At 37.0% G+C, this 26457-nt stretch overlaps 1 protein-coding gene across 2 annotated transcripts in view; it reads left to right on the forward strand.

Moving 5' to 3' along the window:
• Positions 1–26457, forward strand: part of GPATCH2 (G-patch domain containing 2) — a 135105-nt gene that overhangs the window by 66807 nt on the left and 41841 nt on the right. The gene's annotated exons all lie outside the window — the stretch shown is intronic.

Raw genomic sequence — 26457 nt, forward strand, 5'->3', positions numbered from 1 at the left:
GCAGACAGTCATTTTTGACTGGCCAATAGAAGTAAAAATGGCTTTAAAGTCACATTTGTAAAATTAGTTTATTTCCGGTACAAAGTAAGCTATACCTTATTTTTGGAAATAAATTTTATTTTGTGGGTTTCTATTTCCAAAACAAGTTATTAAACACATTTTATTTATCAGATTTTTGTTAAGTCATTTTTTTAAACTGAGAAGGTAACAAGAAAATTTGACTTTCCATTGTGGATGAATATGCTTCACTAAAAAGAATTACAGTTAATAATCTGTTCATATTTAACAGTAGCTCAGATTTTTTTTTTCACGTGATTATAGTTGATCTCCCTTCATGGGAATGGCAACTTTGAGAACAATGACTGTCTACTTTGATCACCATTGTGTCCCTACGGTCAAATCACTACCCGGCACTGAGCAGGTATCCATAAATATTTGGTATATAAATGAAATAATAGAAATTAGCATCATTATTATTATTGTCTTTTATTGAACATCAACTCTATGGCTGGTCCTTTTAGCTAGGTAATTACATGTCTTCTATCCTCATCACAGCCTAAACAAATAGATATTAATCATTGAGGAACCCTAGGCTTAGAGAGATTAAAAACTCACTCCCTGTCCAGCTAACAGGTTCTTGTCTTCCTGCTCCAGAACCTAGGCTCTTGCCACTAAGCTGTGCTTCCTCAAAGTCTGATATTTGTGGGGGTACAATAGGAACATGTTAAGTATTCAGGGAGAGAAGAAAGAGGCATTTTGAGATGGACATTTAGGAAGATAGGAAACTGAACTGGAAATAGACAGTTATTCCTTGCAGAGCTCTCCCATTAAAGAACTAATCAGAAGGAAATGAGGTTTGATTTTGTTTGCACATAATTTAAAGCAATTGGCATCCAAGTAAAGCATGATTGTTTTGCACCCAGCTAACCTATGAACCTAAATGCAATGAAAGTTTTCAGTCATGAAACTTTTCCCTTGTTTTGAACTCCTCTAAATTTGCATAGGACTAGTTAGTTCTTAGATTCACTTGCTGGTTAAGAAATCCTTCTAGGTTTTTTGTATACTCCTTACCTCGATTTATCTGAATACACTCTTCCCTTGTTTATCCTCATGCGTATCTCTGCGTAGATTTCTCTTACTAAGCAATACGAGTGACCAGTAAATGCTTGTTGAGTGATGAATGAACAAATTAGTGAACAAATGACAAGAGGCCAGAAGTGTCTCATTGTTTCTCTTTGAACCGTCTTTTGTGAACTGTAATTCGGGTGGAAGAAACCATTCATTTGTATCATAAGGTCAAAGATGGAAAAGGAAGATATCAAATCAAATGAAGTTTTCTCTTGGGATCCTGATCTTTCTATATGATGCTATAGCAGAAATATATTAAATGCTTCTGGAATATTTTTATCCCAAAGCAACATTTACCATCTTCATTTCCCAAATGTTAGACATGACTGACAGTCTTCAAATACATATTCTAATATTTGCAGCAAGATATCTGGGGGAAGAAAGTCTCTACCCTTAAGGGAAATATAAATTTATAATTAAATTGAAAAAAACCTTAAAGTATTCATCCGCATTACCAGTTATCATTTGGTCATTAATTGAGCTGAATTAATACATCATGGTGCCTGGCCCATAATAGGTACTCAGTAAATGGTTCTATGATTGAACTGAAAGACTTTGGCCTTAGATCAGAGAGCTGTTTGAAGAGGCCTGAAGAAACTAAGCCCAAACTTAAATAATTTGAAAGAAGGTGTTTAGGTACTATTAGATAAAGGTTGTGTAGAAAGAGGGAAAGAACAAGCAGTTGTATTCAAAGACACATGTTTATTTGCACCTGGCAGCTAGACTTCCTCAGGTGTTAACTTCTTAGAGTGTTGTTTTGTTTGTATTTTAAAGAGAATGGAGGAACATCACTAAACTGAGATCTCTCCCAATCTAGGTCAAAAAATTTTTAAAAAGTCCCATAAAAATTGTATTAAATGAATAAGTTCTTAAATCCACTTTATAAAGGCTGGAAATATCCAAAGTATTCTTTTTACAACTGTTATTTTTTATTTTGCATAGATACAGAGAAGCAGGTGTCTCTTAGTGTTTGCAGCACATGTAATTATTCAAATATCTAATATAAGAATACCTGGAGTTCATTTTTTCAGAACTTCATAAAGACAGTTATGTTACCAAACTCAGGTTCAGCTGCTCGCCACTTGAAAGCTGGTACTCAAGAGACAAATGTTGGTTGGAAAACGAAAGATTGCTTTATTCAGGAGGTTGGCAACCTGGGGAGAAGGCAGACTTGTGTCCCGGAATCAACTCTGAAGATTCTGCTCGGCCGTGAAAGTTTTTAAGGGGAAAAAGGGGAAGATAACTCAGTTAATCATCGAGGTGGAAGGTCAGATTCTTCACCATCTCCTGCTGAGTGCAGGCTTGGTGACTCCTTGTGGTCTTTCTTGTTCTTTCTTGCTATCTTGTTCACACACACAGCTGGCAAGATTACTGAAGGGAAAGCTGGGGAAAAGATCTAGTCATCTGTTAACTATTCTTCACTTCTAATTCTTTAATCTAAGAAAAGAATCAACAAGTTAGGCATGGCATTGTGCGATCGAAAGATTTGAAAGTTGTGCTTGGGTTAGAGGTTAAATTAAGCCTGCGGGCATCTGGTGTAAAGGTTCGTTATAATATTGCTTTGCTAATGTGACAAGACAAAAGGCCTCTTGCTGAGAGCTGCTTACAAAAATCCCCACTGCCAGTCATCATTCCATTTCTACCAGATTATGGGTGAAGATCCATCTTTTGCAACTCCTTCATGCTGACATAGGGCACCTTATTCTTAGAGTGGAGGATACCGACATGGGTCTATAGCATCTCTTTGCTGACAGTTTTAGTTGCCTGCTTACTATAGGGGCAGGGCAAGCCACAGTTACTCTGATGCCCACAAAGATACAGATTATGATGAGCGATAGCGTTGACCCCGTTTTGTCTTGGGACCAGTCCTCGGACTTGTGCCGGCTGTAGATTCAGTCCTGCTCAAGGTGGAGCAGCTCATGCAGTGGCTGCAGTCTGCTCATCATGCAGTTAGCTTTTTCCCTCTGGTGGCAGTTACACTGTCTGTAAAACAACTCAGATGTGCATCAGACACCAAGGGACTCTGACTCTGTTGTCCTGGTCGTTAACTGTTTGAGCCTGCTCCTTTGTGACTCGGGGAGGCCTGGGAGACCTCGCTTCTCTGCTAACAAGAGGCGGGGGCCTGGGGGCCTTTTTACTTGGAAGGGCCCTGTGGGGTTCTGCTTGGTGTCAGGTCCTCAAGTGTAACTATACATACTCAATACAAATAAGATGTATTAACATCCTAAGTATTAACTTCAGCCCATTTTCATTACAGAGCTAACAGAATCTTAGTGAAGCTGAGAAAATCATGCCTTGATCTGGTTTCTTTCCTCTGTTGTAATTGTGGCTCTTCTTGACTTTTTGATGTCTTTGTCCTGTTCATGGCCAGTGAAGCTGTGGGCTGAACTGGTTTTGATGTAACACTATTCCTGTAAGTCGGGTTAAAGCATCTTTTCCATCATAAGTGAGGAAACCAAGCCATAGAGAGGATTAAAAGCAACCACATTATCATGCTTTGCAGTGACGCAGCGTCTGAGACATAGCTCTAAAACTGACTCAGAGCTGACACACCTAACCATCACTGTCCTGAATTTTGATCAGTGGTAGTCTCTGACCAGCTATTTCTTCGTCCTTGCGTCTTTCTCCTTCCCAAAACTACACAGATAGGAAATAACGTGGCATGAACCGAGGTACATAAAGCAAGCCAAGCAGCGAGTGGCTCGCAGCAGGTGCTCAGCAGTACCAGTTCCCTTTCCTGTCCCCAGCTGCCACCTGCGCCAGCTTACCCTTTTAGTGAGACGTGCAGATGGCTGCTTCTCTCTAACATCACTGCGTAGTTCTGCCCTGGGCTGCCAGTGAGAACGGAAACACTTGAAGATTAAAGAAAGGTAGAAAAGCCTGCAGAGTAAAAGACCATGTTGGCGAATCTGGAGGAGAAGACCGGACCGTCGGCAACATCAGACATTTCCACTTTAGGAAGTTTGTATTAATCCTTAAAGCTTTCTTCGTTGCAAGAAACAGAAACCCAATTCAGCCTGCTTTATTCTTAAGAAGAAGGAAACTTTTTGGCTCAGAAAATACAGTGTTGGACCCAGAGGCTTCCGCGGCAGTGGCGTTGGGTCCAACTCTAACTCCTATCACCCCTGGCTCTGCTTTCCCTGGGCTGACTCCGTCCTCAGGCAGGCCCCCCAGCTTACGGAGGCAGAATGGCTGTGAACACCGGAAGCTTATCGCTTACCTCTGGAATACTCCCCCTCGCCCCTCGAAGAGGAATCTTCTCTTCCAGATTGTTCCAAAAATATCCTAGAATTGATTCTTCATGACTTGGACTGTCATGTCCACGTCTCTGAACCGAGTACAGTAGACATGGGATGGAAACCGTGACTGTCCAGGTGTGGACTGGGGATGTGGACGCAGCCGCACCGCACCTCGTTCTCTAAGGCTGGGAGAAGGGTGTTCTCATGCGGAAAACACCAGGTACTACTGTCAGAAGAAGAAATAGATAGTTTTACCCAAGCAGGAGATGTTCACCACCATCAGCCTAAAACCAGCCAGTGTTACCTTAAGAAACAAGGCTTATATGTATAATCTAGACCCTCTTGACCTCAGGATATATAGCCCCCCTTAGAGTTTTTTTTTTTACCAGAAAGAAAGTTCTTACATCATTTTTGAACATGCATGATATAGTTGGACCATAGGACATGCTTAGTAAGAAAACTCAGGAGGTTTGGTCTTTATATGGGAAACTGCTTCCCTCTGCCCAGACGGAATACCTAAAATAGAACTTATGAAAGAGGTTTTACCATTTTATTCAAATGAAACTTGGATCTTCTTCACTTCCACTGCATCATTTACCTGAAAGGTTTGTATAGTGAACTTGCAGGTCAGATTATTATGTGCTGTAATGAGTTATTCAACCCATTTTCCTACACATAGTAGGGATAAATAAATATTTGCATGGATTAAGAAGAGAATTGGATTGTCTCTGTATGTGAGCATCTAACTATTGCCAGTTTCTAAGGTACATAATTATGAGGTTGAACAAAATATGGAAGCTTAAATTTCATGATTTTTGTTTGCTTGTTTTCTTAATATAGACTGCCTGGTAGAAACTTGATGGGGAAAGAAAAATGGAATGATCCCTTTTCTCAGACCAAGGACTTTTTGTATTTTCAGGCAGTGAGAGACTCAACTTGTCAGACCCCTAGTGACTCTCAAGCCTGCACTTTTTAACTACGATGACAGGACATCTGTATACTGTAAATTTGAAACTGCAGGGGAAGAAAACCAGAGAGCTGCGGAGTTGTCATAGGAAGACAGAAACCCAGTCATTTCTTACTGCTGGATTGTCTTGAGTTCAGTGGAATCAGAGATTAACAAAGCAGTGTAGGTCTGTTGGTGAAATAAAGTCAGAATTTGGAAGAAATTGATAGAATTTTCAGCATAAGTCACGTTTTTCTTCTCTGTCTTAAAAGATCAAAGCTTAGAATGATAGAAGTCATGACAGTTCAGTGGTGTGCAGAAGGAGCTGGTGGATTTGAATCCGATCTGCTTATCAAGGAAAGAATTTCTTGCAGAAGCTGTGGATATATTGGCCTCCAAACTGCAAAATTTCCAGCATTGGAGCCAAACCCTGTGTAGCGTTTGGATCAGTTAAGAGTCGCAAGTGTCATGCCCCGAGGACACAGGACAGCTTGGCCTCTTTAATACCGATATTTTTGTTGAGTCTCACCAGAAAATCAAATTACCGTAACTCATTGTGGGAGATTCTATTTCAGCCTCATTGTTAGAAGCTACAACAAGAGTGGATTTGGGGGTCATTACCTCTGGGATGGTCTGAAGAGAGAGATTGTGGAAACTCACATACTAAATGACACTTGGAGGCTTTTTGAAAAATAATTTCTTCTTCAGCTACATAGTCCTTGAGGATAAGTGCTTCAAATATTGTGGACAGTAGGTCCCTCACTGCTACAAATCAGAATGCTTTTTTATATTATCCATTTCATTAAAGGCTTCTCTTGAATGTTAAGTAAATAAAGTACTCACTGAAACCCTTTTATCACCAGAATGTTTCAAGGTATCCTCATGAACTAGAGTCAGAATCAAAAGACTAGCGGTGTGGTGCAGGCACTGTGCACTTTATTGTCATAATGTTGACAAAATGGGTTTACTGTTTAGAGAGGAGTAATCACCACTGTATTACCAAAGGAAAAAAAAAAGAATGAAAAAAACAGGCTCTTATTCGTCACTGCTATCAATATAAAACTTCATGTTATTCTACCCATAATCATGTAGTGTTTTGTTGAAAAACCAGGGACTCTAATGCTTTGGGAGAAATTGTTATTAGATGATTCTAAGCCACATGAGGGAAGGGAACAGCTTGAAGCCACATACCCAGTGGCACCCAGTAGCCAGTCATAGAGGTGGCATTAGCTGTGGGTCCTTTCACTTGCTTTCTGTTCATCTGTCTCTTTCTCCTTTCCGTTTCCTGCTTCCTTTCTCCCCTCTCCCTCCTTCCCTCCCTCCCTCCTTCCTTCCTTCCTTTCTTAAATTTCAGTTTAAAAAGCACCTGAACCTCTTTGTGTTTGTACTTTCCTTATCAGTCTTTAAAAAAAAAAAAAAAAAAACCAAGGAAATGTAATTCTAATTTAAGCATGGAAACTTTTTAGGTTGAGTCTGATATGTTAATTTTTATCCTTAGCAATCTTTATGTTCAACATATAACTCAAAACTAGGTGCTTATATAAAAAGTAGGGACTGTTTCAAAAAGCACAATGAGCAGAGATGTGCATTCATTAAGATTTTATATAAATGCGGATATAAAATAAATTGTAGAGACAATCAAGAAATCAAGTCTCCCAGGGTTATCTATTGTCATTGTTTCCCATGCATTGAAGCTCTCACCATGGCCATTACTATAAAACGTTCCCTAAGTACATAAAGGCTCTGATCGTTAAGATTTTTATTGCCAGCCACACATACAGAGCTGCAAATTGCCTTGTTTCAGATTTATTATGTATTACTCCAGAAATTCTATAAAGATCAAAAGAACTGATTACAATGTTGACCTTTGCATTAACTCATCTGAATTTAAATTCAAGTGTTTGATTTGGGAAAATAAGTCCATTTATCATAGGTCTGCTACTGAGGGGATTGTGCGGCCCTGATTGGGAGTGCTGAGACCAAATTTATTTATTGAGCGTGGGCTTGAAAATTGTTTGTAGGACAAGAGGAACAAAAGTTTGACCTGCCGTTGTTATAGTATCAGGGGAACACTGTGGACATTGCCCTTTTCAAATTTCAAGTAGTCGGTCTGTTTCAATCTTGTTGATAGCATCTCCACATATTAAATGGAACAAATATATACTGTTTTAAAAATATAAACTGTTCCTTGATTTAAAATTAATGATGCTTTTTTTTTTTTTTACTGAAAAAATAACTGTTATTTCCACATAGAGGTTACATTTTGGAGGAGTACTGAGATGCTTCTTATTCTGAAATTAGCCTTTATATTATACTTGAACTCACACTTGTCATTTTTCTTTTTCTGAATTGCTAAGAAAAAAATATCTGTTGTAATGTCTTCCTAGGGAGAATTATGAATTTTATTAACTTTCACCTATTGAACTATTCAATTTTCACCACACAAAAATTCTCAATTTTAACCCACGCCCTCACCCTACCCACATTCACTTCCCAGATTGCAAATCTTGTCCATATTGATAAACCTTCTGGTCTGCCTCTAGATGGGCAGAGAGTTCTAGAAAGTGATTTGATAAAGGAAGAAGTGATGGCAGTCAGCCCAAGGCGTGGGCTTGAGTCTGTCCCTAAATACCCATGCTTCTTGTTAGCATAACTTCATAACAGTGTGAAAAATTAGGGTCCAACACTGTTAAGTATAGTGATGATGGGCATAACTTGGCCCATAGTGACCTGCAAAGCCAACTGGTAAAAAAGCATATGATGTGGGTTAGGATTTATGCCCATCTTAACGGTTAAGCTTCAGCTCTTCTGCTCTTCTTGGCGATTAATCCTCCAACCCAAGTCACTGTCAGAATGGAAACGCCAGGGTACTACCCGTTTGCTAAGTTTCAGTGGGCAGACTGGAAACAATTACAGTAGACCCTCGACATTTGCAAGAGATTTGTCCTGAGACATTCATGGACTGCAAATGGGAAAATGTAACGTAGCATATTATGTTCCCTATAAAATCCAGTAAAGTAAAACTAAAAATATTAAGTGACCCTTAGGCCATTAGTGATTCTGTAAACACAAGACCAGAGTTTATGGCTATAAAGTGAATTCTGCCTCCAAAATAAACTTGACACCACATAAAAATACTATTTTAGTAACATTAACCCCAAATGTATAGAATCTCCAAATCATAAACAGTATTGTTGTAATGACATTTAGGGATGACATTGAGATATGAATGCTCAGTTTTTTGTTAAGAACTTGCTCCATGTGTGTGACCCACATTAGAGCTGCTACAGAATCATGAATGACTGTATCAGATGCCTCTGGGACTCGAATAAATTCTCCTGCAAAACTTCTTTAGTTCAATTTTTTTTAAGGATGTAGACTTTTCAGTTATTTATACCTACATGAGTCCATCTAAGGCAGAATCAATCTGTCTTATGATGAAAAGGTAGGGCTAAGATAATGCTTTTATATTTATGTCATCCTTATACAGTCTGAAAACAGAGGGTCCTGATAAGGGAGACATAAAGTCTATGTGACTAGAGCCCAGTGTTCACATTTGAAAGAAATAAATCTACAAAGTATTTAGATATTATATTCTGATTATTGGTTTTTTAAATTTTTTTTAATTAAAAAAATTTTTTAATTAAAAAATTAAATTGCAAGGGTGAAATTCTTGAAGAATGAAATTCCTATATCATTGTCAAGTTGAAATTCTTGAAAGTATCCAAATTATTAAATAAGTGAGAAAGTTGTATTTACCCTATTAATTTAAACATTTCCTTTTTTCTTATTTAACTTAAATGGACATTGAAGTTCTAAATGATTTAATTGTACTTTGATGAATTTGACTCTTTTGTTCCACCATTAGTATATAAGTTTGAATTGGTTGCATTTATTGTGGTGATGATTATTTGACTTCCTACATTTTAATATTTTGAGTAATGTCAAGATACTATAGTAGTGAGAAGGTGGTGTGGGGGTCACTGAACAGGGTTTTGTAGAGAGAGTTCCTATGTTCTCTACAAAGCAAATGGCCTTATCTGTTCTTTGTCCATCTCAAACCTCTTAAGTTAATTAATTTCAATTTAACAAATATACGTTGAATGCCTACTATGTGCCATTTATTTTCTTAAGTAACCCCAGGTACAAAGAATAATTGAAACAGGCCCTACTGTTGAGGGATTTGCTATCCAGCAAGGTAAGCATGTATTTAATGTGGCCGGGTAAGTGTTTATTAATGGAATGAACAAAGGATGGAGGAAATTCAGAGAGAAGGAAAAAGCCAAAAAGGACTCCTTTTCTTTTCTTTCTAATCTCTGTGAAAATAATCTAAGAACTCAACTTAGAATGGCAGAATGCTTTTGATGTAAAGGATATTAGAGAAAATACTGAATTTTTAAAAAACAGATTAGAAAATTGAGATCCAGGGACCTGAAGTGACTTATCAAAGCTCATACATCTCACTCATTTTTCTTTGTAGAACAGTCATTGATTAAGGATTTAGTATACTGATAGAGGTTGCCATTTAGGCTACACCGTCCTAATGACTAGAAAGCCAGCAGTTAAACTCGAAATTGTATAGTATTTTCCATAATTGCGATATGATTTCAAAGAGGAGAAAAACGTAGGCTGGTATAAATGAGGAATGCATTGTAGAACATGACAGGGAATTGGGCCTTCCGTGTAGCTAAGGTTTGGATAGATGGAGAGTCTAAAAGACACAGTGCAGATAAAAGAAAAATGAAATAAGAGGCTATAATGAATTTGAAGTATGAGTGACAGTTCCTGGCATAAAGTCTTGATGAAATATTGTGTGTGTATGTCTGCTTTGTGCCAGAGTGATGTGCTTCCTGTTTTCCTCAGCTTTCTCTCCTGTGAATCCTTAAAGAAAACCTGTGGGATCAGAATTAGGCCCAGTTGATGGATGAGACTAACTGAGGCACAGAGAAATTATTAGCTAGGTGACATAGTTAGTATGTGGCCTAGCCAAGATCACTTCATCCCTGCTGCAAAGTACTCATTCTTTGTTTCTTCCATATCGTGATGTTAGTTAAATGAGTCCCACATTTCCTCATTTGTGAGACTAGAAAAATGTCTAATAGCCAAAAATAAATAAGTAAGCAATAAATATAAAAAATTGAACTTCATGAAGAGAAGCTAATCTAAGAGGGCTGATAATGAATCTGTTGGGATAAAATGAGTCTAAGGTGATTATAGCATTTGTAAAAAGAGACATCCAGAGGGTTACTGGAAGAGTGGGACTGGTTGTTGGACGCATGGAACTTCAGATGAGAGGTGGCTATATATGTGTGATCAGTCAATAAAAAGATGATGATTTAAGCTACAAGGGTTGATGTACTTTTCCAGAAAGTTTAAGTACACAGAGGAGAGAATGAAGGGCAAAGATACGACTCTGGAAACACAGGAAGAGATCGTTTGCATTAGAAGAAATAAGTGTGTGGAGATATGATGGTTTTGTTTTGTCTTGCTGTTTGGCAGGGTTTTCTTTGCTTTTTGGTTTCTGTTTATACTGATGCATCATTGTCGTGAACTACCAAATTGTATGTATACTTTAATTATATCTACCCTCCAGAAATCTTTTCATGCATAATGATAGACATGTGGGTTTGAAATTTTATTAATTGTATAAGGAGTTATACTGATTAACTCTGCAAACATAAAATTCTACAGGGTTTGCATTAAACCACGCAAAGAAAGAAGGAAAAAACAAAACCAAAATCTGAAATCAACAGAGGCGATGAAGTGACTCAGTCCTAGAGTTTGTTAGGCCTGTGTTAGGCCCCTTACTCTTTCCTTGTTGGTTTTAGTTCCAATTCCAAGTGCACTGAATACCCACCTAAAACCCAAGTCGGCTGCCCGTTCATTCATTCAACAAGTATTAGGGGTCTTCTTTTAGATACACAAGATGCATTTTGAACAATCTTTCCTTTTTGGCTTTGACTTAATTTTACACATTAGCCCAAAGAGAAAATAATAACTTTTTCCTCAGCAGACTGTAACCCCAGTGTGAAGAACCCACCCACTCAAGCCAAGTAGGTAGATACTAGACATTGAGGTAACAACCTAAAAAAAAGTTATTTTTCCATTTGGATTGATTCAGTCAGGGGATTGGAACTAAAAACCAGCAACAAAGGAGTGACTAGCCCTGACAGCAAGATCTGAGGTGACGTGGCAAGCCCGTTGGTGAAACAGATTGGGGCTGTAAAATGTAGACTGTACCACTACTAATAGTAGCCGGCGTTTATTGTGTCCTTACTATGCGCTAGGCATTCTTCCGAGCATTTGACGTGCATTAATTAGTGTAATTCTCAGGTGATGGTTCCCAGGTGATGTTGATACACCTGACCTGAGGACCACACTTGGATGACAGTGGCACGCAGCAGTATTTTTCAAAGTGTGATCTGCGGACCCCTGGGAATCCCCTGGACTCCTTCAGAGGGTCCACAAGGGTATAACCATTTTCATAATAATACTAACACATTATTTGTCTTTTTCACTTCATCTTTTCACAAGTATATGGTGGTATCTCCCAGAGTCTCCAGGAAGTGTATTATATATTCTTGGGTTTAAAAATTAAAGCAGTTTTAATTTCCAATTCAGCAGATATCAGTAGGTAAAACCACCACTCTATGGAGTCCTCCATCATTGTTAAGAGTATGAAGTTTGAGACCTGCTGGCATAAAGAAATGAGCACCACCTCTCAGAACAATGTGTGTTCTGGCTCCTTCCTACTCTCCGACCTCATGCCAGACTGGTCTTCCCTTGGACACCCCGACCTTCTTTCTGCTCCTTGAGCATCTCTTCCCTGCTTCCTCTGTGCTATTTTCTTTGACTAGGAATGTTCCCACTCCTCCTCCCTTTGGCTTGACTGCTCCATCGCACCCCTCAGGACACACCCCTCAGGACTCAGCTCAGCTGGGGTTCCACTTCCCCACCACCTTCTCCTTATTTATTTCTTTCATAGAATTTACCACCAATCTAGTATTCTTATATTTTTGCTTGTTTTTAATTCACTGTGTCTCCCTAGACCCAATTGCACGGCCTAGATCAATGCAGGGCCCTGCTCAGCCTGGTTCACCAGGATATCTCCTCCTTTTCTTTGACCAGGGCATGTTATAAAGGTTCTATATTTTCTTTTTTTTTTTTAATACCTTTAATTTTATTTTTATTTACTTTTTTTTTTTTAAGGGGGAGGTAATTAGGTTTACTTATTTTTATTTTTAGAGGAGGTAGTGGGGATTGAACCCAGGACCCTGTGTATGCTAAGCATGCGCTCTACCACTTGAGCTATACCCTCTCCCCGGCTCCATATTTTCTTGTTGAGTAAATGAATCAGACATTTTTGGCAATAGTGGCTCTGCTACTTGTTAAGCAGTTGGTCTTAGGGGGGTTGTTTCATCTTTCTGAGCCTCATTAATGAGCTTGAGGTAATAGAATCTTGCGGAGTTGTGAGCAGTAGAAACACTGTACATGCAGCTTCTAAGAGTCACCACTGAGCACGTGCTCAATCAGTGTTTGCTGAAATCGATAATAAGGGATACTATTTACTTGGTACAAACTGGGTTCATCACAGAGGATGAAAAAAAAAGAAGAAAACAGTATCCCTGCACTTGGACTTGTTCACAGTCCGGTGTAGCGTGCTACTTGGCATTCTGGTTGTGTAGCCAGTCCTGCAGTTGGGTTGTAGTAATGTCATGTCAGTGTTTCACAAACTGCCCATCTTAGAAGATACTGTTTCAGATCCCATGCGGTTTAATGTGTGTACCTCTGGGAGCAATTCAAGAATAGCTAGTGGTTCCTTGTGTTGATGGTTAGATGCTACCATGGCTTTATGGATAGCTTCTTCCCAGGATGAACTTTAAGAGCATATCCTGCCACGTTCTCAGAGTATATGCTAACACTCGACAGCCTCCTTTTTGTCTGTGAGTTCGTTTAATAGTATGGCTACCCCAGAAAGATAATGGAGCAGTTTTCTTTGTTTTTTCTGACATTCTGTCTTCTTTATTACTCCTGACCAACTTGAGTGAAAGTGTTCCAGGAATTCATTAAAGATAGCCTTAGCATCTCTTTCATTTTCTGTATTTTAAAAATTGTGAGCTATTCTTTATGCAAAATACCTAGTAAATCATATTCCTTTTTAGGTTGATTCTCTGCATACTTCCTGCTAAGTTTTGTTTTTTGTACTATTGGATTTTATGAAACTGGTATTAGAATAGTTTCAGTTATACAGATGGCAATGTGGCTTCTGAGACAAAATATCCAGATTTTTGAAAGACTATGGTATTTAATCTGTTTGTAAATTCTTTCGAGTATACACTGGGTAGTTTTATGACTATCACCAAATCCTGATCAGCTGTCGTGAACAATATTTTTGCTTTTGATTACTTCAGCACATGGTTCAGTGTAGACAAACGTACCAGGTTCTGTTGGTGATACAACAGTAAATTAAACGGTAACCACTGCTTTCGAGAAACGTGTATTCCTGTAGAGGAGACAAACATATAAATTCTAACATTAGGCAGCCTGTTAAGTGATATAAAAAAGATACAAAGAAATACAGGAATCCAGAGTGCAGAGAGAAGATACATCTGTTGTGTATGGATCAAAGAAACCGTGTGTGCATGTGTGTGTGTGTGTTTGAATTAGGGCATGGGGGAGGTACATTTCCTTTATGACTTTAATAATATTTATTCGAATGGTTTGCCAGTTCAGGTTTCTCTCAGGCCCTTAGAATTGGCCAAGAACAGCAAATCAGCTGTAAAACATTCAATTTAAGGACCATTATTCTAGATAAGATACTTAACTCTGTTTTATTTCAACTCATGACCTTTACATTAATTGAAAAGCATCAGAAAAGCACCAGCTTATGTAATCACTAATAATGTCTTTGTGGAAATTACTGAATTAAATTTTGTGATGTAGACTGGCTACCTTGTTTGTGGTTTTAACTTAATTTGTAAAGTAACCTTTATAATTTGGTGTGTTTTGTATATTAAATATGTACCAGTGTTTCTCATATACTCATGAGGAACAGTTGCTCAGTTGTTTCAAGTAATTGTTTCAAGTAATTCACTGTTTCAGATAATTCACTGAAAAGTGGTTGCTGCTCCCAATAATAAACATCTCCAATTGCACCGTTGCTCTGCGTGCATGCCCCCCTTGCTCCCAACTCCCACCAGTCCTACAAAAGCTCCTTACTCTCACATGCATCTGTTGTAACATTTGTCGTGTCATCTTATTATTGAGATTGTATCTTGCATTAGACTTGGAGATAATACAAATGATGATAAGTGATACACTGATCTATGTGTTTTACAGATGATCTCATTTAATTTTCATAACAGGTCTATAAAACAGGTATGACTTTATCCCCATTTTATAAATGAGGAAGTTGAGGCAGACACAGAGCTGAAACATAGAGGAAACAGGATTTGGATCTGGCCCCGTAGCCCACACTTTAGATCATTACACTGCTCTGCTCCTAAGAACTGCTTTATACTGGAGAAAAAGAGAAAATGGATGAAATCTCTATATTCTAGTTTATTGTTTTAAACCAAGTGGATGATACATCCCATTGCCAACCCAGCATGGACAGCAAGAATTACTGGTAGGACTCCATAGTGCTTTGTTTTCTAATCTTATTATGAAAGTGATGTCTTTGTCACAGTTGATTTTGTAACTTGCAGGTTGAAAAACGGGATATACATTGTGTGGAATTTTGCTGTAAAATAATAAAAAAGCTCAAACCAGCCAAGTATTTAATGCTTTCCTACTTCCTGATGGATCGCATAGAGAGATTTCCATCTATTCTAATGTCAGGATAATTCTTCTATTCATGAGTATATTTAAAGAGTTTATGTCAGTTTGTAAGTGCAGTGGGGCAAAGAAAATATAGCTTCTTTATTTACTGTATGTGCTATTTCTCATGAGTTTTCACTTACTAGTACCGGGTGTGGGGACAGTAGGGGCAAGGGGTGTATGGGTGGGGGGGTGCAGGAGTCAGGAAGTGAAACAGATTTGCCAATTACTGTATCTCAGTATTTATTTCCTCGGGCAGCTTAGTCTCTTCCTAACAAATGCTTGGTCTTGCGTTTCTCCTCCCCCTCCGTTCGGCTTCTCTCCGAGATGGCGGTAGGAAGTTTTTGTGCCCCAGGAGTTATGGAGGAGAGGACCTTGGGTCCATACCGCATCCTGCTGTCCATGCACTACTCTTTGGTCCTCGCTGACCTCTGGCTGGCTGGTCTGATCTGAACTAAGGCAGTTCATTCACTTACGTAAGTCTGGTTCTGTTTGGCGTTTGAGGTACCATGATGGTACCCATTACTGAAGCCCATGCATTCCAGCCATTGGTCTCTGATCTCCAGGTCCTTGTGCTTCTCTGGGTCCCCAGACTGTGTTAAATCCACCGATCCCTCCATTAGGTTACCGACACTCCTGGATTGCCTGTCTAGCACACTCTAGCCATGGGGGACCAGTAGCATTCTCTCAGGCTATCCATCTGACCCCCTCTTTCCACAGATGTAGCATTCTGTCTATTTACTTGAGTTTGGGTAGAGTGCCAGCTCACATGTGGGGCTCTCCTGGAGACTTGCCTCCTCTCCAACTGTGCCTGAGCTAAGCAGACAATCCTCAGTTCCTCCACACTTGTCTGGTCTTGTCCCCTGCCCTACCCCACAGGATTAAGGGCAGTTAGAATAGTGGTTAATATGTTACAGCCTCAGTTCTCGTTCCATGCTCTACAGGAGCGAGAAGGCAGGAGCCGTAAGGCCTAGCCACCATTGGCAGAAGGGGCTGCCTCTTCATGCTGCATGAAGAGGAAACTGCTTGCATCTCCCAGGCTCTTGATTATAGGAACCCAGAAGCACCAGGGACTGGGATTAACTGGAGGTGAAAATACAGCGATTTAAAATATGAAAATACCGTCTCCTTTTTGGTGTGTTTCACTTTGATCTGAAGCATCCTTCTCTTATTGGACTCTGACAGTATCAGCTAGCCAGGAAAATCTACCTCCATTTTTGGAGACTTGAACATAGACTGTTTTACAGAATGAACCAAATTCCTAGATTTCTGAAACTATTACCTATTCAACTTTTATGTGCATCAGACTTCTAGTCTAGTCAGGCTTTTTTCTTCATTTCCAGTCTGAATGCCCTTTTGATCCACACCTTGTATGTCTGTTTAGCGTAGAATTTCCCTCCTTCCATCAGCTTAAATTCTTCCCATTTCCAGCAGTCACTTTAAGTCTCTCTCATCTCCACCAAAAAAAATGAGGGCGAAGTCAGGCTTTAATGATCTCTCTTGTTTTAACGGGCTGTTGCAGTTATGACTAAATGCACACAGTTTAGCAGTTGTTTTGTCTTTATTGGTTTCATGTATTTTAAGTTTGTAAAATATTTGCTAGCAGGGTTTGTATTAGACAGTTCTTTAGAATTTTCTACAGCACCTAGCAGAGTGCTAGGCATATAAAATAGATGTTCAATATCTCCTCTCTCTTTGTGGATTTCTAACCCACTGAATAACGTGTATTTTTTTTTTTTGGTTTTAAAAATGTATAATTTAATGGATACAATTAGCATTATTATTGTTATTATTTTTATATTATTATTAATTAGGGATTGAGCCTGATGCATGTAACAGCATGTTCAAAGAATGATGTCTTGAACAGAAGAGGGTTTTGTTTTGTTTTTCCCCCCATGTCACAAGAAGGCATGTGATGGCTTCGTTATTGAGATGAACGATGGCAGGGTGGAAATCTTTGATTCTTTTGGTCTTTCAGTCCTGGTCAAAAAATGGATGTTGTTGCCTACATCGCAGGCAACCTGAAGTACAAAGAAGGGCACAAAGGTACATGCCAGCTAGTAAATTCCACTGAAAGAACTTCCCTTAGAGGCTCCACTCAGTAATTGACATGCTTCTTGTTGGCTGGGCCTTACCTCATGTGACCACGTCTGGCTGGCTGATTGATTTTATGATGCAACCCTAGTTAAGCTAGATATTTACTTCTTTCAACTTAAAGTTAATTCTATTAATAAATATGCCTCAATCATGAGGGTCTGATTTTGTGATTTTTTATTTTTACTTGAAATAACATATTGGCCAAAGGATATTAAAGGTTATAGGTTATTATTTGTCATTTGTGTAGCCATTCATTGAGACAGATAGTATGCAATATCCTAAGATTTGACTGTTATTTATTAACTAATAATTTGGTTTATTTTTAATTCATTCATTCACTCATTTATTTGTACCTTAAAGAACAGTTTGCATATGTTTGTACTTGTAATCTTTTTCCTTTCTCAAGTAACAGCTATATGTATGTGTGTGTGCGTGTGTGTGTGTGTGTGTGTTTTAAGTTATAGACATGTTTTAGTGCAATTAACAAAGTCTGGTAGTCAGATCTTGAGCTGCATTACACAAGATTGGGTGGTTCCTTGCAACTTGCTTATGGAAAACAGCTTGTAGAATATAATATTTTAAGTGTGGAATATAATATTTTAGCAAAATATATTTGCTAAATATAAACCATATTAAGATAATCCATTTTTCAATGTGGAGACTCTCAGTGTTTTTCTTATAAATTACTATCAGTATATCCTTGGTATTCTTAGAAGCAATCTTTTAAACATCAAAACCAGCGATAATTTTTTTTCTTTTGATGCAAATTTAAGCTCTGTACAACATCACTGTCAGTTTCAGCTAGCTTATAAAATAAGCTAGTATATAAAAACAGTTTGCAAAATAAGAAAAATAATATGCAATTCAAAAGGGCTTATGCACCACTGATAATGTTGTGATAAATTATCAAATAATTAATGAGGAAAGAAAATAATTTTAGCTCCTGAAATGTTGATCATGTCTTGCAAGTATCAGAATAATTTAAGAAATTTATAACTAAGCACTGAAAAGTTTTCCTATTCTGCTTATATTCTGAACATAAAATTTTTAATGTTTGGGGTTAAAATTTTGTTCTATCTTAATAATTTTTTACATTATCAATCATGTTTATATTGTAATTATCTTCACTGCTATGTTACCTCTTGACCTCTTCTACTACCAAAAAAAAAAAAATCTTCTTACATGTACCAAGCCTTTCAGTGTGTTGTAATTCTCAGTAGGAATGGGAATTATTAAGTATCCTTTTTGTTTTTAAGTCTATTCTTAATATAATAGACTCTATGTAAGTTAAGCTCCAGGAAGGAAGCCCTTTGTAGCTTGTTTTCTGTATATGTGACTCCTTTTTTTTTTTTTTTTTTCTAAGCTTCTGCAGAATTTGGAGAGATGGGAGGGGAGGCTTCAGAGCATCCATTAGAATTTTTATTTATTGTTTGAAATTCCTTTAAATAGTTGAACATAATTTTCAAAAAGCGTTTTTGAATGTCCAGAGAGATAAAGGGATTTTTATAAACAAATTCCCTGGCAGGAGCTACATTACGTGCTATATATTTCAGGCTAATAATAAGGGCTTACTGTGGGTCAGTGTGTCATATCCCAGCGGTGTCTGGTGAGATGGAGGGTTATCTTATATGTCAGCTAGCTAACCCTGTGAACAATTTTGAGCAGGCAAGATAATGGGACTGAATTCTGAAATGAGGGTTGAAATATACTGGAATATTGTCACATGTGAGAACAATAACTTTTTAAAATAAATGTGGTCACCTTTTGACATCATTAGGCATATTTGATAATAATTCTTAATGGCGCATATTTTAAGTGGATAGCTTGAGCAGAGTATGAAGTGAATCATATATAATGGTATGTTTAAATAGATAAATAAAATCACAAATTCTATCACGCACAGGAGACATTTATTAATAGAAAACTGCCAAGCAAAAATGGAAACATTTTTGTCTTCTCTGTTATGATTACTGAATTAAGATTACCTAGTTAATAACTGGTCAGGTTTCAAGTTCTTAATTGCTATTTTAAGTTTTGCGTATGAAATTACTTCTAGCCAAACATAGGTGCAATGATAGAGAAATCTGTAAAATTGTTTTGCTTTACTGTGTTTCCAGGATAGTATCTTCATAAACCATTAAAAATGTTACTGCTTTTTTTAAATTACCAATTTTTTAAAAGATGTTTAATTCAGTCTTTCTTTGTATTTCCTTGCAAAAGTCAGTTTGCCAAACATAAATATACACTTAATTTTGAGAAAAAGTGTGTGTGTGTGTGTGTGTGTGTGTGTACGGATGTGTAAACTGAACCACAAGAAAATATTTATTTTTAAATGTAGATGTGAATTGCTTGGTATGAATTCAATTAAGATAATCCACATTTATACTCTTATGGCTTATAAATTAGAATTTTAGAAGATGTATAGATTTTGAGTGTAATCCAAGTATGTTGCAGAGGGATGAGATTATAAAGGTTTTACATCATCTTAGGCACATTTTGTTTATCACTTTGGCATTTACTCTTACAAAAGGCAAATCTTTATGCACAGTGGATTTTGTATAAACATATTTGGACACATCCTTATTTTCTTGAAGCCCATAATATTGCAAGCATCATAGGTGAATGATTTAGGAAGCCTTTGGTCAGCCAGCAGAGGCCACTCACAGCTTGCTGCTAAAACTGGACGGCAAAGTGAAACTCTTTCTTTAATCACTATTGGCCATCATTCTAAGCTGGTTAATTTTTAGTTTCTTACTCAAAAAAGTAAGTATTACCATGGAGCAGTGTGGAAAAAAAGTTGTTGATGTATTTGTTTTTTAATTACGTAGTGATTAATCTTTTCTATTAAAACATTTAGATCATTCATTATTAGTGTAGACCAGAAATGAGAATTTATGCACTTGATAATTAGAAGTATTATTATTCTAATAGGCCAATAATTCTAAATTCTTAATTATTAATGCTGACTTATTTTAATAGGGGGAAAACTGTTTGAAGTGAAGATTTGAAACAATTACATTGTTAAGTTTTAGACTGAAAATAGAAGAATCACTAGTACTGTCATATATATACACACGTATGTATGTATGTGTACTTCTAAACCTTAATCAGCATAGGAAAACTTGCATTTTGAGAATTCTTTTAAAGAGATGTGTGTATGTGCTATTATTGCTTGAAACTGTGCTGAGATTACTTCCGGATTACCTGAAGTCTGTCTTCAGCCACTCCTTCATGTGATGCTGGCAGCTGAAAGGTTAGCCTCCTTCCTTTGACACCTACGATTCCCGCTAGAAAGGCTAATCCTCAGTTGAAAGGAAAGCCGTGTGCTTCTCTGTGCTTTATTACCTGTGATTTTTTGATTCTTTATAAAACCCTTCTGGTTTGAAGGTGTAATCTCACATTTATATTGTTATCTGCTTTTAAAGGGAAAGAAGAACAGTCCAAGTTCTCTAATTTTCCGGGTCCTGTCGCATAGTCGCATCATGAGATGCTTGCTCCTCTCTCGTGCAGTTTTTAAATGTTTTATTGCTTTGGCTGTGATGACCAGTAGTGGAGCCGTTTGATATTCTTGTTAGTCTGTCCTTAACATGTGCTGACAGCCCCGTTTGAGCAGCCATGCTCACTCTTGCCTATATTTAAAATAGCCCATAGGTTACCCTGAAGTTACAAGGAAAGACCAGAATGTCCTTGGATGTGTATTTCTAGGCTGAAGATTTTCCGGAACTATATTCCAGATTCAGGCGAGCATCTCCTGTGGCAAACTGCCAGATACAGAAAACACTTGTTTTGGTGTATGGTCTCCTTTGTGTGGTCCCCTGTAGGGGAAAAGGTAGTAGGTTGTGAACAGGACAACTTAGGTTCAAGACGAGCCCTGTTTAGTCTTTGCAATCCGGGTGTTATGTGCCCTCAACTCAGTGGGTGTTCGTTTCTTCATCTAGTGTCTGAGGATAATGATGTCTGCACTTCAGCCACCTTGCCTGCAAAAAAGTTACCTTATGAGCAGGCAAGTCCTATAAGCAATACGAGTGTCGTCAATCACAGTAATATTTCTACTAATTATATTAATTCTTGTTCTGTCGTGGGTAGTCACTATGACACTTTCTTTGTTCGTTTGTTCATGCTACATCCTTCCAAGAAAGATTAAAAATTGCCTAGTAAAAATATAATGGATCAATGTGGGACCTTAAACCCTGACAACCTAAAAAGCATCGGATTCACTCGCTGTGTTACTTCTATTGCAATATAATTTAGGAAACATGGAGGCTATGAATGGTAGATGCTGCACAGATCCTAAGAAGAGGTGTTTCCCCTACAAGTCTTACCAGTGTGAGCTCTGCTAGCAGGAGCAATACTATTTGTGAATATTGGTGTACTTAAAGATACGAATCATGATGAAAACCAGGTACATCATTCTGTAAAGATTCCAGATTTTATAAAATCCCAAATTTTGAGGCATTTTCTTAGTTGGAAAACCAAGGTATGGTGTACAAATTTAGTATTTGGTACAACAATTTTTGAAATCTCAGGTAATTCAGTTGTCCTCAGAAATAGATCGTATTCCTTCCTGAATATTCCTTCCAGGAAGACATTGTCTAAAGCTAGAACTCCTGGCAGGTAAGGACTTGACAGTGAGCTCTCCCTCATGTCTAACACCTTATGCCACACACGTCAGGCATTCTGCACACACCTATTATCTTTTAGTTTCTTGTAGCCAGTGAAGAGGATTTTTCATAGTCTACTGGATGAATTCACATTGTCTATAATAGAAATCTAAACAAATGATGGTGAAATATGAATTAGTACATGAATTATTTACTGATCTTTCTTTTTTAAAAGTGTACCTTGGAATTAGAGGAGTCCCTTACAGACGACTTTATCATGATTTCAAAAAGATTTGTTCAATATAGCAATATAACTGAAATCACCCCACTGAATGGGAACGGTGTACCACTTACTATGTAGTACATGTAAGCATTATTTTACATACACAGCAGGTAACTAGTAAATACTTACTGAATTGTATCAAGTAGAGCAGTTTGGGGTTTAGAACAAGGAGCAGTCAGCTACTGCTTAAGGAGCTCGAGAGAAGGATCGCACTGGGAAGCAGGGATCAGATTACAGAGGGCTTTGAATGCATTTCTCATTAGTTTTAATTTTGCTCTCGGTGTAGAGCTATGGATGGCTCTGGAATGAGAAAATTGATATGTTGAAAAGCAGCGATTTAGAAAGCTGAGTTTGGCGAGTTGGTAAGATGAATTGGAGCAAGGAGAGAGAAACTGCATACAACTCCTTTCTCGGAGGTGATTTTTTCCCCCTTACTCCTCTTAAATCAGACAACCACTTTGTTTCCGTTTAATCTTACAAACAATGTCCATAATGCTACCTGAATTGTCACTTTTTTGTATTTGCTTTAAAAGTGATTTTAAAGTAATTTTTACTTTTTTGTATGTTGCTTTAAAAGTAATTCTAATGTTATTTTCTTGAGTGTTTTCCATCCCCAAATAGATTGTGCCTTTTGTGAATTCTGGCCATTCTGTAATATTATCTATGAGAATATATGACACCACAAAATACTTTATTCATTCTCCCACCTATCTTATAACAAGTTTTTGGAGCACCAGTTGAAATCTCAGCTACCCTCATTTGAAATACTTTCAGAGAATCTTTCTGTATTCTTCTGAATGTGATTAAAAGATAGACGACATTTCACACATTCATGTCAACAGCTATGAATTAAAATCAGTTACTGTGAACTATTTAGAATATTATTTTCTTGGGCTTGTTCTTTAATGAAGATAAGTGTACAGAACAGGAGCGACAGTAAGTTTCCTTCCACTTCTTTGGTTTCCTCTCCTTACTTTTTACCCCTAGGGTTTAGGCCTCTTTTTGTTGAGTTGTTTTCCCTAAAATCTGTCACATGTATTTGACTGGCATATTTGTTGAATGTACCAGGGGGCTTTCTGCAGGGCTTGCTAAACTTTAAAGGCCTGTTTCTTTCTTCAAAGAAGCTGAGTCAAATTAATAATGGTCCTTAGAAAAGCAGGAAACTTCTGGGTCTTGACAAACTGGCGGGGAGGCTCAGGCAGTGTCTCCCCCTAGCCTGGAGGCCAGGTGGATTTGATTGACCAGGTCTCACAAGATTGCAAAGCCTTCTTTTGAATGGCAGCCCACCACCCCAAGTGTTTGTCAGTGTAGGCACTGAAGCAGAATAGCATTCGGAAAGCAAATAAAATACAATTGTAAGTGAGAGAAAAGTTGGAGGAGAATGGCTCTGCTAGAGGCAGGGAAGAAAGGATGGTGGTTTCTTGTACTTGTCTGGAGACACGCCATGAATTTACAGAAGGACTCTTACTCCTTAAGAATCTAAGTAGGATATCATCCATATTGAACAAGCTCATAATTAATCTTGTAAGACCATTGTGTCTCAGATGAGTTTATCTGATTTGGGAAGTACTTCATTCAGCCATCTAATTGTAGAAGAATGGGATGGGATGCAGTGGCTTTGATAATAATAAAATGAAAATGATATATAAAACCAACTCTTATGTTTGTCTTTAACGGAAAGTCATAAAATCAGTGTTAATAAATCAATGATGGAAAAAATAAGAAATTTATTATTTTTAATAATTTAAAATTATTAATTTTAATTATTAGATAAAATAAAATTGAGAAAAATCGGTCTTTTGTCATTGAAATCATTAGGCTGAATTTCCCTTACATTCGTACTTACTGATCTTACAAATTTTGATAATGGTACTTGTACAGCTGTTATTAAATTTTCATCTATCGCTACTGCATTCTTATTTTCTAAGGTTGATAACTTGATTGTAAATAATAGTGGTAAAATCTGAGACCCATGTGGTCTTTTAGCATTATAGTTTATTTCACAATCTAATAAAGCTAGAAGTTGATGTAAACACTGTATTATCCAGAGACCATTCATTCCTATCTAACTTTGAGGGTTTTTTAAATTTAATAAGTTGTGTAGTGAACATAGATAATGAAATGAATTATGCCTACTTTATTTAGGGTTGCAGTCTATTGTATTACTATTGATGTAGTAACATTTAACAAATGAATCATAAAAATTCAGGGCATATAGTGTGATGTTTAAGATTGTCATCAGTAAATATTGGCTAATTACATAAATGATTGTCTCCCGCGTATTAACAAATAACAAGAATTGGACTATGGAGATGCTATCTCTCGTGAAGAACAAAATACCTGTTTCCTATCTAAGCTTGTGAAATAAAATCTACTTTTTCTATGTGAAAATCTTATTGGATATTTAAAGAGATATGAGTTTTTAAATTTGTTCTTTTTAAGACATTTCTGAAATAACTAGAAGGCATAAAATAATATGCCTTGGAGATAAAATAATCACCATACTTAATTGTTTACTGGAAATTAATACTTTGACCACATGTTTTAAATTGCTTCATTTTATTTTTAGGAAGATTAACCTCGAATTACAAAGTTTTAGAAATTCTATAAGAATGTTTCTTGACACTTTATGGTACTTGAAAATACCTACTAATTATCAATCACATTAAAAGCATGTTTTCAAGTTTAAAATATACTGAAACTTCAGTATAGTCCTGATTTCCACAATCTGAATTCTGTATTAAGACCTTAGTCTCAGATTTTTGGTAAGGGTGTCACTAAAGTAGCAGAAGATCCCATTGTAAGAATATCTTACTCTTAAGACAGACCAGTGTAATTGACCTGAGGAAGATCATCATGTATGGAGCTCAGTGTTTATTTCATTAAAAAAATTCTAAATTATGCTCGTTTGCATATTTTTCAAAGTAAAACCAAAATTGACTTGATATAACAGTCAAGGAGATTCACCTCTTTTTTTTTTTAAAGGGCCAGGTACTAAGTAAATACGTAGAGTCATTTAATCATGTACATTTGATATTGTAAATCTCTTGTGAGTTATTTGTAGCAATTGAATTGAGCTTATAGTTTGCTTATAGTTTATATACATGATTTCTGAGAAATATGTAGTATGATTATTTCTGACTAGATTGAAAGCTTACATTTGTATTGTGGTATAAATTCGTTATAAATTCTGTTTTATTGTCTTCAGTTGCATTGTTTTCATCAGGCAATTTATCACATGGGTGTATGTGAAATTTCTTCATTTATTAAATTTCAGATTATGTATTTCAAGCCAGAGAAAGACCTAAACATTTTTCCATAAGTATAGCTTCGGGTAAACAAGCAATTTTAGCCCTGAAAATAGCTTCTGCTTCTGTCAACACGTTGTTTATTCTTTCTCTGAGATAAAAAGTTCAGTTTTCTGATATTTGTACCAAGATAAAGTCAGCAAACAAGATTAATATAGTGTGGAAAAGGTTGTCAGCAGCCCTGGCAAAGGAAATAAGTTGCCTGTACATAGAACATACTGTAAACTGAATAAAAGTGTCAGGTCCACCATGAGATAATGTGATCATGGACCTCTAACAAAGCATGACATAGGCACAGTGGGCTTTTCTCTGAGCCACAGTGTAGAGAATGGATTACTGTGTTCCAGGGATGCCCGCTGGAATAGCATGAAAACCTCATTTTGAGATGCATGCAGGATGTAGTCCTGGAGTTGGGCCACATGTTTACCTGTGGTGCTCAAACCGTAGGGTTATTAATGTCATCATCTGTGCATATTTGCAATATTTGCATTTCTTGGAATTTCAGTGTGTGCTGGCATCCTTGTTACCCAAGTGATACAAGATGAAATACGTTTTTGAAAATGCTCATTTCTTTTCAGGGGTTTTTTTTTCTTTTTGCCTCATTGTACCTTTTTTGATTCTACAGGTTAACGTGGCACTTCTAGAACTATAGAGTTTTGTTTTGTTGTTGTTTTTTTTTTTTTTTGTAATATGGCAGAGCATGACTTAAAGCCTTTTGCTGTTAAGTTTCTGTCCTGTCCATTGTGATGGTAGATTCATTCTTGCAAGGTGCTGTGTTTATGTTCCAGCTGAGAATTCTCTATAAGAAAGTTGTGAATTAAAAAAAAAAAAATTCTTAAAAAAAATTTTTAAAGCTCTGGGAATAGCTTACACTATTAGAAAAAAAACCAACCTTTAATTCTTCATCAGATTTTTAATTTTATTTAGAAATAAAGGAATAAAATGTTTTCTCTTAAATGAAATTACATTTTGTTCTATGTAAATACACAGAATTCCTAACTTTATGGGAAAAACTATAAAAAGGACGATTCGCTAT

Source organism: Camelus ferus, chromosome 23 (genome assembly GCF_009834535.1).
Source record: "Camelus ferus isolate YT-003-E chromosome 23, BCGSAC_Cfer_1.0, whole genome shotgun sequence".
NCBI lineage: Eukaryota > Metazoa > Chordata > Mammalia > Artiodactyla > Camelidae > Camelus > Camelus ferus.